The sequence below is a fragment of the Rutidosis leptorrhynchoides genome, chromosome 8 (genome assembly GCF_046630445.1).
Source record: "Rutidosis leptorrhynchoides isolate AG116_Rl617_1_P2 chromosome 8, CSIRO_AGI_Rlap_v1, whole genome shotgun sequence".
NCBI lineage: Eukaryota > Viridiplantae > Streptophyta > Magnoliopsida > Asterales > Asteraceae > Rutidosis > Rutidosis leptorrhynchoides.
The window spans coordinates 281,800,733-281,816,898 of NC_092340.1; positions in this window are offsets into that span (position 1 = coordinate 281,800,733).

The following is a 16,166-nucleotide window of genomic DNA, read 5'->3' on the forward strand; positions in this document are numbered from 1 at the left end:
TGTCGTTTCGATTCCCGGAGCCCTAGATACGAGCAAAGTGGTATTTTGTTAAGATTGAAATGTGATTTTGGTATGAACCAGGTTTGGTCCGACTTTGTGACCATATTTGGTGACTTTAGGGTGTGTTAGTGTGTTAGGACTGATGGTGGGGCGAACTTTCATGTTCGGGTCATCTCAATCCGAGCCACGAATCACCCGTTACGTCTAAAACACGTTTTTGATTGAATTGAAGTTCCAAGTAGTGTATTGGCTGTATATCACGACTTGTGGGCTGTTCATGGTGTGTTCTTGAGTGTACCAAAGTGTCGGGTGGTTTGCTTAGGCGGAGATATATGTAAGGCTCGCCGAAAACCGACACCCGGGGCTCAGGATACGACCCGATGAACTTTTGATTTAAAACTTGGGATTTATTATTAAACTTATGATATAAATAATGGATTTCATTATCATTTAATTACTTATGATATAAAAAGTAATTATTATTATTATTTAAGACTTATGATATATATATTTATTATATCATTTAATTAATACTTATGATTTAATTAACATTTTAATTAAACTTGTGATTAATAATACTTTCATTATTAATGGAAAATACTTATGATAAGTATTAAACTTATATTATGAGATTATTAGAATAAGACTTATAATAAGGATTAATTAATTATTTAATTATTATAAGGCTTAGTTATTATTTAATTATAATTTAATTATTAAATACTTATGATTTAATAAGTATAATTAGAAATTTATGATATGATTAATAATTCATTATTAATTAATAATACTTATGATATGATTTAAAAAATTATTATTAATTAATAATACTTATATTATGACTAATATTTAATTAATTAATTAAATACTTATGTTATATTAATTATATCATTTAAACTTATCTAAACTTTAATAATTCATTTTTATTTAATTAAACTTATGTTATGACATAATTAGACATATTTAACTTTAATAAACGTTATAACTTACATTATTATTATAACTTACACTTTTAAAATTAATGTTGACTATGTTTGACCAAGGTTGACTTTTGAGTTGACTTTCGGTTGACTTTGACTTTCAGTTGACTTCTGTTGACTTTCTAAATAAGGAAACTTTCCTAACTTAAAACTTTCTAAAAATAGAAACTTTCTAAATTTGGAAACTTTCCAAAAATAGAAACTTTCCAAAAATAGAAACTTTCCTAAAATCGAAACTTTCCAAAAATGGAAACCTGCTAAAAATAGAAACTTTCTAAAAATAGAAAGTGTGTGTCCGTACGCTGTTCCGATCAAACCGATGCATGTTGAGTATTGTTCTATGTCTACTTGCAACATGTACAATAGCTATCATACTAAGACTTGACCTAAGTTAGTTATTTATATCGACCTGCTTTATTTATAGGTCGGCGTTGTGATCATTCATGATCACTTTACTTCATTTGCTGTTCGCATAATTGTGTGGTTACTTCGTTTGCTAATAAGGTGAGTTATAGTCCCATTTTCTATTTTAAATCTTTTGGGATGAGAATACATGCAATTTATTTTATATTTTGGACATAAGTGGATGTTGGTTTAAATTATTCATTGTGAGTTGAACAAAAATATTCCCTAGTCTGGTAACTGTAATCACTGGTTTCTACTGGTGAACGCGAATCCTATGGATAGATCTATCGGGTTTGACAACCCCATTTCGAGCTAGTCGCGCTAGCAATTTGTTATCGGAATGTTTAGTACTTCGTATTTTGTTGTAGATACACTTGTTCGGTGTATATTATTTATTGTGTTTGGCAAGGGTAAATAAAGGGTTAAGTGGTTACCAGGTGGCTCACGGAAAATGGAATAATGTTTTATTATATGTTTTCTAGCATATAATTTGGTGGTTTAAAAAGGACTTTTATGTGTCCAAACATAAATTTTTATTGTTTAAATTAAATATTGTTTGCAATATTAAACCTATAATTCACTCAACATTTTTGTTGACAGTTACTCGCATGTTTTATTCTCAGGTTCATGATTGATTGCTTCCGCTGTGCTTAGAGAGTCTGCATATTTATGATGGCAGCTTTTGTTAAACATTAACTTGCATTCTATTTTGTTACATTAAAAAGTGGTTGTTTGTTGACTTTATTTTGGTCAACTTTTGGTTAAAGTATTATTGTATAGTTTTTCTAAACTTATACATTTTAGTAGATTTCCTTTATAGGAAATCATTTTTAAATAAAGAATGCAAGGTTGTTTTATTAAATTCATATAGAGTTTCGATCAAGCTGTGGGACCAAGTGACGGAGCCGTTAAGTGTTTTGACGGAGTCGTCACAAAAATCATTATCATAACTATCATTAACAATAAAATTAATATTTTTATAGTTATTATCATTAATATTATTATAATTATCACTAATAGAATTATTAACATTATAACTTTTCTTAGAAATCTTAAGTATTATAATTATTATCATACTTAATATTATTTTGATATTACTATAATTACTATTTTTATTAACAAACAAATGAAATATATATATATATATATATATATATATATATATATATATATATATATATATATATATATATATATATATATATATATATATATATATATATATATATATATATATATATATATATATATATATATATATATTAATATGAATATGATATAACTAAGAAACTCACATATAAATAACTGTTCGAATGCAAATATGTGTATTAATATATATACAACTGATATAGGTTCGTGAATCCAAGGTCAACCCTGCATTGTTCAGTTCCGTCGTATGAATATTTTTACTACAAAATATTGGATCGTGAGTTTCATTACTCCCTTTTTAAATGCTTTTGTAATATATATATTTTTGGGACTGAGAATACATACGCTTTTATAAATGTTTTAGGAAATAGACACAAGTAATCGAAACTACATTATATGGTTGAATGATCGAAGCCGAATATGCCCCTTTTTGCTTGGTAGCCTAAGAATTAGTAAACCGATCTACTAATTGAAGCGAATCCTAAAGATAGATCTATTGGGCCTAACAAACCCCATCCAAAGTACCGAATGCTTTAGTACTTCGATGTTGTTTTTATCATGTCCGAAATATTTCCTGGAATGATAGGGGATATTCTTATATGCATCTTGTTAATGTCTGTTACCAGGTGTTCAATCCATATGAATGATTTTTGTCTCTATGCATGGGACGTATATTTATGAGAAATGAAAATGAAAATCTTGTGGTCTATTAAAATGATGGAAATGATTATTTATGTTAAACTAATGAACTCACCAACCTTTTGGTTGACACTTGAAAGCATGTTTATTCTCAGGTTTGAAAGAAATCTTCCGCTGTGCATTAGCTCATTTTAAGGATAATACTTGGACTCATTCATGGCATATTTCGAAAGACGTTGCATTCGAGTCGTTGAGTTCATCAAGATTATTATTAAGTCAATTATAGTTAGATATATTATGAAATGGTATGCATGCCGTCAACTTTCGATGTAAAAAAAGATTGTCTTTTAAAAATGAATGTAATGTTTGTAAAATGTATCATATAGAGGTCAAGTACCTCGCGATGTAACCAAATGTAAAGTATTCGTCCAGATGTATTAGGACGGGTCTTTACAGTAACGAGATGCACGACTTTAACACTTGCTCCTTAACCCAAAACGAGCTTCTTCCTTCCTTGTTTGAGCTCTCTCACTCTAAAATTGCTTCTCTCACTAGAATTTAAGTGGATGAGATAAGGTTGGTGAAAATGGAGTAAAGTCACCCACCAAAACTGATCTTGGGCCTTAAAGTCGTCCTCCATGTGGAATTACCAATTTGCCCCTTAAAATATCTAAAAACCAACAGCTGACCCGTCAGTTCATCTGGACGGCGTCCAGCCATTTGGACGGCATCCAGTCCTATATAATTGGACGACGTCCCACCATTTTGGACGGCGTCCCATACCACTGGAAACGGGATCTTACAAGTGATTACTTTAATCCTCGGCCAACCAAGGAGTATACTTATTGATAAAATTCGTAGGTAATTTTTAAAGGTTACATATGATGGTATTTATAGCCTAAATGAATTAGGATTGCGATACAACGAGGAGTCTGATATCGGCTAAAAAGTCACGTTTTCACCCCGGTATTAAGGCCTAAAAGCAAGAAAGATTCAACCTTTATCAGAAAAATACCCACTTCGTCGGTTAGAATTGAAGAACAAGTAATTACAAAGACGGTGCAAAAAGAATCAAGAGAATCGGAGCTAAAATGAAGATTCTAGAGCGAAAACGGTGAAAGACAAGAAATCAAGTTACGATCCAGTGAATCAAGGCTGACCAGGCACAAAAAAAGGCCTGCCATATGGCTTGCCAGTATGGCAAACGGCCTGCCAAACGGTCAGGAAAATGGGCTCGATAAACGGCTTGCCTAGAAAACGGCCTGCCAAATACGGCCTGCCAAACGGCTTGCCAGCCGTTTGCAGACAATTTTCTAGTCTATTTAAAGGGTCTTTGTCATTCATTCCAACATACACTTCAATTCACTTCTTTCTCTCACTTGTACAATATTAGTCATACTCTCAAGGCCTTCGACTCCGTGCGGGAAACCTAGTACCCAGAGAAGAACGCCGAAGATTGTATTAGGAGCGGTCTGGAGTCTTGAAGTTGTCACTTTTGTATTCAGAACTCGTTTAATCTACTGGTACTTCTATCCCTTATCCTTATATAATGTCTTCTATCATTATGTTATGTGATATTGTTACCATGATTAGCGAGTAGTTATCTTTAGTGTATGCTATGATGTAAGCAGTTATAATGCCGAAATAATATTATGGTTTGTGTATGCTGTTGAAATGCTTTCTGATTATGCTTTAAACTCAATCACTTTTCCAACTAATAGAACGTAGTTATAGGCTCTGTTATTGGGAAGTCACGAACCCCGATTCAGAGTACACTATCTGTGTCACCCCTTGGTAAGAGAAGTCTATTGGATACTGTAGTGACCCGAACTTTTCCATGTTTATATATATTAATTGAGATTGATATTTACATGATTAAATGTTTCCAACATGTTAAGCAATCAAACTTGTTAAGACTTGATTAATTGAAATATGTTTCATATAGACAATTGACCACCCAAGTTGACCGGTGATTCACGAACGTTAAAACTTGTAAAAACTATATGATGACATATATGTGGATATATATATAGTTAACATGATACTATGATAAGTAAACATATCATTAAGTATATTAACAATGAACTACATATGTAAAAACAAGACTACTAACTTAATGATTTTTAAACGAGACATATATGTAACGATTATCGTTGTAAAGACATTTAATGTATATATATCATATTAAGAGATATTCATACATGATAATATCATGATAATATAATAATTTAAAATCTCATTTGATATTATAAACATTGGGTTAACAACATTTAACAAGATCGTTAACCTAAAGGTTTCAAAACAACACTTACATGTAACGACTAACGATGACTTAACGACTCAGTTAAAATGTATATACATGTAGTGTTTTAATATGTATTTATACACTTTTGAAAGACTTTAATACACTTATCAAAATACTTCTACTTAACAAAAATGCTTACAATTACATCCTCGTTCAGTTTCATCAACAATTCTACTCGTATGCACCCGTATTCGTACTCGTACAATACACAGCTTTTAGATGTATGTACTATTGGTATATACACTCCAATGATCAGCTCTTAGCAGCCCATGTGAGTCACCTAACACATGTGGGAACCATCATTTGACAACTAGCATGAAATATCTCATAAAATTACAAAAATATGAGTAATGATTCATGACTTATTTACATGAAAACAAAATTACATATCTTTTATATCTAATCCATACACCAACGACCAAAAACACCTACAAACACTTTCATTCTTCAATTTTCTTCATCTAATTGATCTCTCTCAAGTTCTATCTTCAAGTTCTAAGTGTTCTTCATATATTCTACAAGTTCTAGTTACATAAAATCAAGAATACTTTCAAGTTTGCTAGCTCACTTCCAATCTTGTAAGGTGATCATCCAACCTCAAGAAATCTTTGTTTCTTACAGTAGGTTATCATTCTAATACAAGGTAATAATCATATTCAAACTTTGGTTCAATTTCTATAACTATAACAATCTTATTTCAAGTGATGATCTTACTTGAACTTGTTTTCGTGTCATGATTCTGCTTCAAGAACTTCGAGCCATCCAAGGATCCGTTGAAGCTAGATCCATTTTTCTCTTTTCCAGTAGGTTTATCCAAGGAACTTAAGGTAGTAATGATGTCATACCATCATTCGATTCATACATATAAAGCTATCTTATTCGAAGGTTTAAACTTGTAATCACTAGAACATAGTTTAGTTAATTCTAAACTTGTTCGCAAACAAAAGTTAATCCTTCTAACTTGACTTTTAAAATCAACTAAACACATGTTCTATATCTATATGATATGCTAACTTAATGATTTAAAACCTGGAAACACGAAAAACACCGTAAAACCGGATTTACGCCGTCGTAGTAACACCGCGGGCTGTTTTGGGTTAGTTAATTAAAAACCATGATAAACTTTGATTTAAAAGTTGTTATTCTGAGAAAATTATTTTTATTATGAACATGAAACTATATCCAAAAATTATGGTTAAACTCAAAGTGGAAGTATGTTTTCTAAAATGGTCATCTAGACGTCGTTCTTTCGACTGAAATGACTACCTTTACAAAAATGACTTGTAACTTATTTTTCCAACTATAAACCTATAATTTTTCTGTTTAGATTCATAAAATAGAGTTCAATATGAAACCATAGCAATTTGATTCACTCAAAACGGATTTAAAATGAAGAAGTTATGGGTAAAACAAGATTGGATAATTTTTCTCATTTTAGCTACGTGAAAATTAGTAACAAATCTATTTCAACCATAACTTAATCAACTTGTATTGTATATTATGTAATCTTGAGATACCATAGACACGTATACAATGTTTCGACCTATCATGTCGACACATCTATATATATTTCGGAACAACCATAGACACTCTATATGTGAATGTTGGAGTTAGCTATACAGGGTTGAGGTTGATTCCAAAATATATATAGTTTGAGTTGTGATCAATACTGAGATACGTATACACTGGGTCGTGGATTGATTCAAGATAATATTTATCGATTTATTTCTGTACATCTAACTGTGGACAACTAGTTGTAGGTTACTAACGAGGACAGCTGACTTAATAAACTTAAAAACATCAAAATATATTAAAAGTGTTATAAATATATTTTGAACATACTTTGATATATATGTATATATTGTTATAGGTTCATGAATCAACCAGTGGCCAAGTCTTACTTCCCGACGAAGTAAAAATCTGTGAATGTGAGTTATAGTCCCACTTTTAAAATCTAATATTTTTGGGATGAGAATACATGCAGGTTTTATAAATGATTTACAAAATAGACACAAGTACGTGAAACTACATTCTATGGTTGAATTATCGAAATCAAATATGCCCCTTTTTATTAAAGTCTGGTAATCTAAGAATTAGGGAACAGACACCCTAATTGACGCGAATCCTAAAGATAGATCTATTGGGCCTAACAAACCCCATCCAAAGTACCGGATGCTTTAGTACTTCGAAATTTATATCATATCCGAAGGGTGTCCCGGAATGATGGGGATATTCTTATATATGCATCTTGTTAATGTCGGTTACCAGGTGTTCACCATATGAATGATTTTTATCTCTATGTATGGGATGTGTATTGAAATATGAAATCTTGTGGTCTATTATTATGATTTGATATATATAGGTTAAACCTATAACTCACCAACATTTTTGTTGACGTTTTAAGCATGTTTATTCTCAGGCGATTATTAAGAGCTTCCGTTGTCGCATACTTAAATAAGGACGAGATTTGGAGTCCATGCTTGTATGATATTGTGTAAAAACTGCATTCAAGAAACTTATTTTGTTGTAACATATTTGTATTGTAAACCATTATGTAATGGTCGTGTGTAAACAGGATATTTTAGATTATCATTATTTGATAATCTACGTAAAGTTTTTTTAAACCTTTATTGATGAAATAAAGGTTATGGTTTGTTTTAAAATGAATGCAGTCTTTGAAAAACGTCTCATATAGAGGTCAAAACCTCGCAACGAAATCAATTAATATGGAACGTTTTTAATCAATAAGAACGGGACATTTCAGTTGGTATCCGAGTGTTGGTCTTAGAGAACCAGAATTTTGCATTAGTGTGTCTTATCGAGTTTGTTAGGATGCATTAGTGAGTCTGGACTTCGACCGTGTTTACTTGAAAAATGATTGCTTAACAAATTTTGTTGGAAACTATATATTTTTAACATGTGAATATTATGTGATATATTAATCTCTTAACGCGTTTGATATTATGTGATAGATGTCTACCTCTAGAACAAGTCCCATTGACTCACCTAATAATAATGAAGAGTCAAATGTAAATTGGAATGATTCGTGGACTGATTCACAAGTTCCAGAAGAGGAACCAGAAGAAGAGTCGGAACCGGAAGAAGAATCGGAACCGGAAGAAGAATCGGAACCGGATGAAGAAATAGAATCGGTGGCGAAAATAATAAAACGGTTAAGTAAAAGAAAATCCTCAACCAACCGACCAAGGTTAATTATGGTCAATGGTGTTTCCGCCAAGGAAGCAAAATATTGGGAGGATTACCAATTCTCCGATGAATCGGATTCCGACGAGAATTCCGATGATGTTATAGAAATTACCCCAACTGAATTTAAAAAGGCAAAAGAAAATAATAAGGGAAAGGGCATAAAAATAGAGAAATCTAATTCCAACCCCGATGAACTTTATATGTATCGTCAACCCCCGAAGTCCTTAAGTTGTAACAATGACCCGGGAACCTCTAAACCACCAGGTTTTTCTAAACCAATGTGTAAAACGACGGCTCGTATTAGGGGAACATCATATATCCCTAGAAACTTGGCAAAACGAACCAAAACCGAAGAAGAAGAAACAAGCGAGTCGGAATAAGATAGTTGTATTCGTGTGGTGTAATATATGTAATATAGTGTGCTTATGCTTTAAGATATATGTAAAAATTGCTTGTATTAATAAGTATTTTTTTTTATGAATCTAACTCTTGTCTATTTTACAGTATAAAAACACAAAATGGATAGACAACCCAATATTTTAAGAGACCTACCCGGAGACATGATTGATGAAATCTTGTCTAGAGTCGGTCAGAATTCTTCGGCACAACTATTTAAGGCGAGATCAGTTTGTAAGACATTCGAAGAACGTTCCAAGAATGCCTTGGTTTATAAAAGGCTTTCATTCGAAAGATGGGGGATATCACATTGGGAAATCCATAAGTTACGATGTGTTTACTTTGACGCATATATTGCGGGGAACCCAAATGCTATTTACGCAATGGGTTAAGAAATTATTTTGACTCAATATATCCGAATATTGGACTTCGTGATTTAGTAAAAGCGGCTAACATGCAACATAAAGAATCATGTTATGCTTACGGATTAGTAATGTTCGCTTCTCACCAAAGTGAGAACAAGAACATCGGGCTACAACTATTAAACAAAACGTTCCCACAAGTGACGGAGTCGGTAATTGGGGTAAGAAATGAGGTTTTTAGATTGTTACGGGACTGTTGGACATTACGTAACTCTCGTCCCTTTGACGATGTTACAACACGCTGTCTTATCAACGGCCATAACGGTTATGTTCCACAAGACCAAGGATGGGAAGTAATCCTAGTAAAACCAGAATGCATGACTTGTTTCTGGACGTATGAATTACGTGTCTTTATTGCCTTTGCTGAACGACTTGTGTACTAGCTAGAATTATCTTCACAACCATCTTGTATCAAATTTATTATGTGCTATATTTCATGCTATATGTAAAATAAGCGGTATTGTAAGTTTGTAAAATATTGTGTAAAAGTTTGAACGCGAAATATTATTATAATCAGTTTTTCATATAGAATTGTAGTAGTTGAATTGTATATTAGCTACTAAGTATGAACTTAACGGGTAGGTACTACCCGAATTTAAACTTATAAAACGCTAATATGAAGAAAATAGCTTTTTCATAAATGAGTTCATATTATGCTACGAAATACTATTAACTACTCTTAATATTCTGTATGATTAACTTGTTCCATTTGACTATTTTGAAGGAAATGGCACCGACTACTCGACACACCGTGAATATGAATGAAGAGGAATTCCGTACTTTTCTAGCTTCAAACATAGCCGCAGTACAGGCTGCGCTACATACCAACAATAACCTTAGATCTAGCAGTACAGGAAATCGTGTAGGATGCACTTACAAAGAATTCACTGCCTGCAAACCTTTGGAATTTGATGGAACCGAAGGACCGATCGGATTGAAACGGTGGACCGAGAAGGTCGAATCGGTGTTTTCCATAAGTAAGTGTACTGAAGAGGACAAAGTGAAGTACGCTACGCATACGTTCACAGGTTCTGCGTTAACATGGTGTAATACCTATCTAGAGCAAGTGGGACAAGACGATGCGTACGCACTACCGTGGTCAGCATTCAAGCACTTGATGAACGAGAAATACCGTCCCAGAACCGAGGTCAATAAGCTCAAGACAGAACTTAGAGGGTTACGAACCCAAGGATTTGATATTACCACGTACTAAAGACGATTCACAGAATTATGCCTATTGTGTCCGGGAGCATTCGAAGATGAGGAAGAGAAGATCGACGCGTTTGTGAAAGGATTACCGGAAAGAATCCAAGAAGATATAAGTTCAGACGAGCCCGCCTCCATACAACAGGCATGTAGAATGGCTCACAAACTAGTGAACCAGATTGAAGAAAGAATTAAAGAACAGGCTGCTGAAGAGGCCAATGTGAAGCAAGTCAAAAGAAAGTGGGAGGAAAACGGTGATAAGAATCACCAATACAACAACAACAGCAATTACAACAATAATTGCAACAATTATCCCAACAATCGCAACATCAATCGCAACTACAACAAATGGCCCAACAACAACAACAACAACAACAGCAACTACAACAATCATCCCAACAACAATAATAACCGCAACAACAACAACAATCAGAAGCAGCTATGCCAAAGGTGTGAAAAGTATCACTCGGGGTTCTGCACCAAATTTTGCAACAAGTGTAAAAGAAATGGTCATAGCGCGGTGAAGTGTGAGGTCTAAGGACCAGGGGTTAATAGAACGAAAGGAACAAATGGTGTCGGAACGAGTAATGGCGGAGCAAGTAGTGTCGGAGCAAGTTATGCCAATGTAGTTTGTTATAAATGTGGAAAACCGGGCCAAATTATTAGAAATTGCCCGAACCAGGAGAACACGAATGGACAAGGCCGCGGAAGAGTTTTCAATATTAATGCGGCAGAGGCACAGGAAGACCCGGAGCTTGTTACGGGTACGTTTCTTATTGACAATAAATCTGCTTACGTTTTATTTGATTCGGGTGCGGATAGAATCTATATGAGTAGATATTTTTGTGCTAAATTAAGTTGTCCATTGATGCCTTTGGATAGTAAATTTTTACTCGAATTAGCAAATGGTAAATTAATTTCAGCAGATAATATATTTCGGAATCGAGAAATTAAACTGGTTAGCGAAACATTTAAGATTGATTTGATACCAGTAGAGTTAGGGAGTTTTGATGTGATAATCGGTATGGACTGGTTGAAAGAAGTGAAAGCAGAGATCGTTTGTTACAAAAATGCAATTCGCATTATACGAGAAAAAGGAAAACCCTTAATGGTGTACGGAGAAAAGGGCAACACGAAGCTACATCTTATTAGTAATTTGAAGGCACACAAACTAATAAGAAAAGGTTGCTATGCTGTTCTAGCACACGTCGAGAAAGTACAAACTGAAGAAAAGAGCATCAATGATGTTCCCATTGCAAAAGAATTTCCCGATGTATTTCCGAAAGAATTACCGGGATTACCCCCACATCGATCCGTTGAATTTCAAATAGATCTTGTACCAGGAGCTGCACCAATAGCTCGTGCTCCTTACAGACTCGCACCCAGCGAGATGAAAGAACTGCAAAGCCAATTACAAGAACTTTTAGAGCGTGGTTTCATTCGACCAAGCACATCACCGTGGGGAGCTCCTGTTTTGTTTGTCAAGAAGAAAGATGGTACATTCAGGTTGTGTATCGACTACCGAGAGTTGAACAAACTTACCATCAAGAACCGCTACCCACTACCGAGAATCGATGACTTATTTGATCAACTACAAGGCTCATCTGTTTATTCAAAGATTGACTTACGTTCCGGGTATCATCAAATGCGGGTGAAAGAAGATGATATTCCAAAGACTGCTTTCAGAACACGTTACGGTCATTACGAGTTTATGGTCATGCCGTTTGGTTTAACTAATGCACCAGCTGTGTTCATGGACCTTATGAACCGAGTGTGTGGACCATACCTTGACAAGTTTGTCATTGTTTTCATTGATGACATACTTATTTACTCAAAGAATGACCAAGAACACGGTGAACATTTGAGAAAGGTGTTAGAAGTATTGAGGAAGGAAGAATTGTACGCTAAGTTTTCAAAATGTGCATTTTAGTTGGAAGAAGTTCAATTCCTCGGTCACATAGTGAACAAAGAAGGTATTAAGGTGGATCCGACAAAGATAGAAACTGTTGAAAAGTGGGAAACCCCGAAAACTCCGAAACACATACGCCAGTTTTTAGGACTAGCTGGTTACTACAGAAGGTTCATCCAAGACTTTTCCAGAATAGCAAAACCCTTGACTGCATTAACGCATAAATGGAAGAAATTTGAATGGAATGATGAACAAGAGAAAGCGTTTCAGTTATTGAAGAAAAAGCTAACTACGGCACCTATATTGTCATTGCCTGAAGGCAATGATGATTTTGTGATTTATTGTGACGCATCAAAGCAAGGACTCAGTTGTGTATTAATGCAACGAACGAAGGTGATTGCTTATGCGTCTAGACAATTGAAGATTCACGAACAAAATTATACGACGCATGATTTGAAATTAGGCGCAGTTGTTTTTGCATTAAAGACTTGGTGGCACTACTTATATGGGGTCAAAAGTATTATATATACCGACCACAAAAGTCTTCAACACATATTTAATCAGAAACAACTAAATATGAGGCAGCGTAGGTGGATTGAATTATTGAATGATTACGACTTTGAGATTCGTTACCACCCGGGGAAGGCAAATGTGGTAGCCGATGCTTTGAGCAGGAAGGAAAGAGAACCCATTCGAGTAAAATCTATGAATATAATGATTCATAATAACCTTACTACTCAAATAAAGGAGGCGCAACAAGGAGTTTTAAAAGAGGGAAATTTAAAGGATGAAATACCCAAAGGATCTGAGAAACATCTTAATATTCGGGAAGACGGAACCCGGTATAGGGCTGAAAGCATTTGGGTACCAAAATTTGGAGATATGAGAGAAATGGTACTTAGAGAAGCTCATAAAACCAGATACTCAATACATCCTGGAACGGGGAAGATGTACAAGGATCTCAAGAAACATTTTTGGTGGCCGGGTATGAAAGCCGATGTTGCTAAATACGTAGGAGAATGTTTGACGTGTTCTAAGGTCAAAGCTGAGCATCAGAAACCATCAGGTCTACTTCAACAACCCAAAATCCCGGAATGGAAATGGGAAAACATTACCATGGATTTCATCACTAAATTGCCAAGGACTGCAAGTGGTTTTGATACTATTTGGGTAATAGTTGATCGCCTCACCAAATCAGCACACTTCCTGCCAATAAGAGAAGATGACAAGATGGAGAAATTAGCACGACTGTATTTGAAGGAAGTCGTTTCCCGACATGGAATACCAATCTCTATTATCTCTGATAGGGATGGCAGATTTATTTCAAAATTCTGGCACATTCAAGATTATTGATCGTGTCGGACCAGTAGCTTACCGACTTGAGTTACCTCAACAACTCGTGGCTGTACATAACACTTTCCAGGTCTCGAATTTGAAGAAATTTTTTGCTAAAGAAGATCTCACTATTCCGTTAGATGAAATCCAAATCAACGAAAAACTCCAATTCATCAAAGAACCCGTCGAAATAATGGATCGTGAGGTTAAAAGACTTAAGCAAAACAAGATACCAATTGTTAAGGTTCGATGGAATGCTCGTAGAGGACCCGAGTTCACCTGGGAGCGTGAAGATCAGATGAAGAAGAAATACCCGCATCTATTTCCAGAAGATTCGTCAACACCTTCAACAGCTTAAAATTTCGTGACGAAATTTATTTAACGGGTAGGTACTGTAGTGACCCGAACTTTTCCATGTTTATATATATTAATTGAGATTGATATTTACATGATTAAATGTTTCCAACATGTTAAGCAATCAAACTTGTTAAGACTTGATTAATTGAAATATGTTTCATATAGACAATTGACCACCCAAGTTGACCGGTGATTCACGAACGTTAAAACTTGTAAAAACTATATGATGACATATATGTGGATATATATATAGTTAACATGATACTATGATAAGTAAACATATCATTAAGTATATTAACAATGAACTACATATGTAAAAACAAGACTACTAACTTAATGATTTTTAAACGAGACATATATGTAACGATTATCGTTGTAAAGACATTTAATGTATATATATCATATTAAGAGATATTCATACATGATAATATCATGATAATATAATAATTTAAAATCTCATTTTATATTATAAATATTGGGTTAACAACATTTAACAAGATCGTTAACCTAAAGGTTTCAAAACAACACTTACATGTAACGACTAACGATGACTTAACGACTCAGTTAAAATGTATATACATGTAGTGTTTTAATATGTATTTATACACTTTTGAAAGACTTTAATACACTTATCAAAATACTTCTACTTAACAAAAATGCTTACAATTACATCCTCGTTCAGTTTCATCAACAATTCTACTCGTATGCACCCGTATTCGTACTCGTACAATACACAGCTTTTAGATGTATGTACTATTGGTATATACACTCCAATGATCAGCTCTTAGCAGCCCATGTGAGTCACCTAACACATGTGGGAACCATCATTTGGCAACTAGCATGAAATATCTCATAAAATTACAAAAATATGAGTAATCATTCATGACTTATTTACATGAAAACAAAATTACATATCCTTTATATCTAATCCATACACCAACGACCAAAAACACCTACAAATACTTTCATTCTTCAATTTTCTTCATCTAATTGATCTCTCTCAAGTTCTATCTTCAAGTTCTAAGTGTTCTTCATATATTCTACAAGTTCTAGTTACATAAAATCAAGAATACTTTCAAGTTTGCTAGCTCACTTCCAATCTTGTAAGGTGATCATCCAACCTCAAGAAATCTTTATTTCTTATAGTAGGTTATCATTCTAATACAAGGTAATAATCATATTCAAACTTTGGTTCAATTTCTATAACTATAACAATCTTATTTCAAGTGATGATCTTACTTGAACTTGTTTTCGTGTCATGATTCTGCTTCAAGAACTTCGAGCCATCCAAGGATCCGTTGAAGCTAGATCCATTTTTCTCTTTTCCAGTAGTTTTATCCAAGGAACTTAAGGTAGTAATGATGTTCATAACATCATTCGATTCATACATATAAAGCTATCTTATTCGAAGGTTTAAACTTGTAATCACTAGAACATAGTTTAGTTAATTCTAAACTTGTTCGCAAACAAAAGTTAATCCTTCTAACTTGACTTTTAAAATCAACTAAACACATGTTCTATATCTATATGATATGCTAACTTAATGATTTAAAACCTGGAAACACGAAAAACACCGTAAAACCGGATTTACGCCGTCGTAGTAACACCGCGGGCTGTTTTGGGTTAGTTAATTAAAAACTATGATAAAATTTGATTTAAAATTTGTTATTCTGAGAAAATGATTTTTATTATGAACATGAAACTATATCCAAAAATTATGGTTAAACTCAAAGTGGAAGTATGTTTTCTAAAATGGTCATCTAGACGTCGTTCTTTCGACTGAAATGACTACCTTTACAAAAACGACTTGTAACTTTTTTTCCGACTATAAACCTATAATATTTCTGTTTAGATTC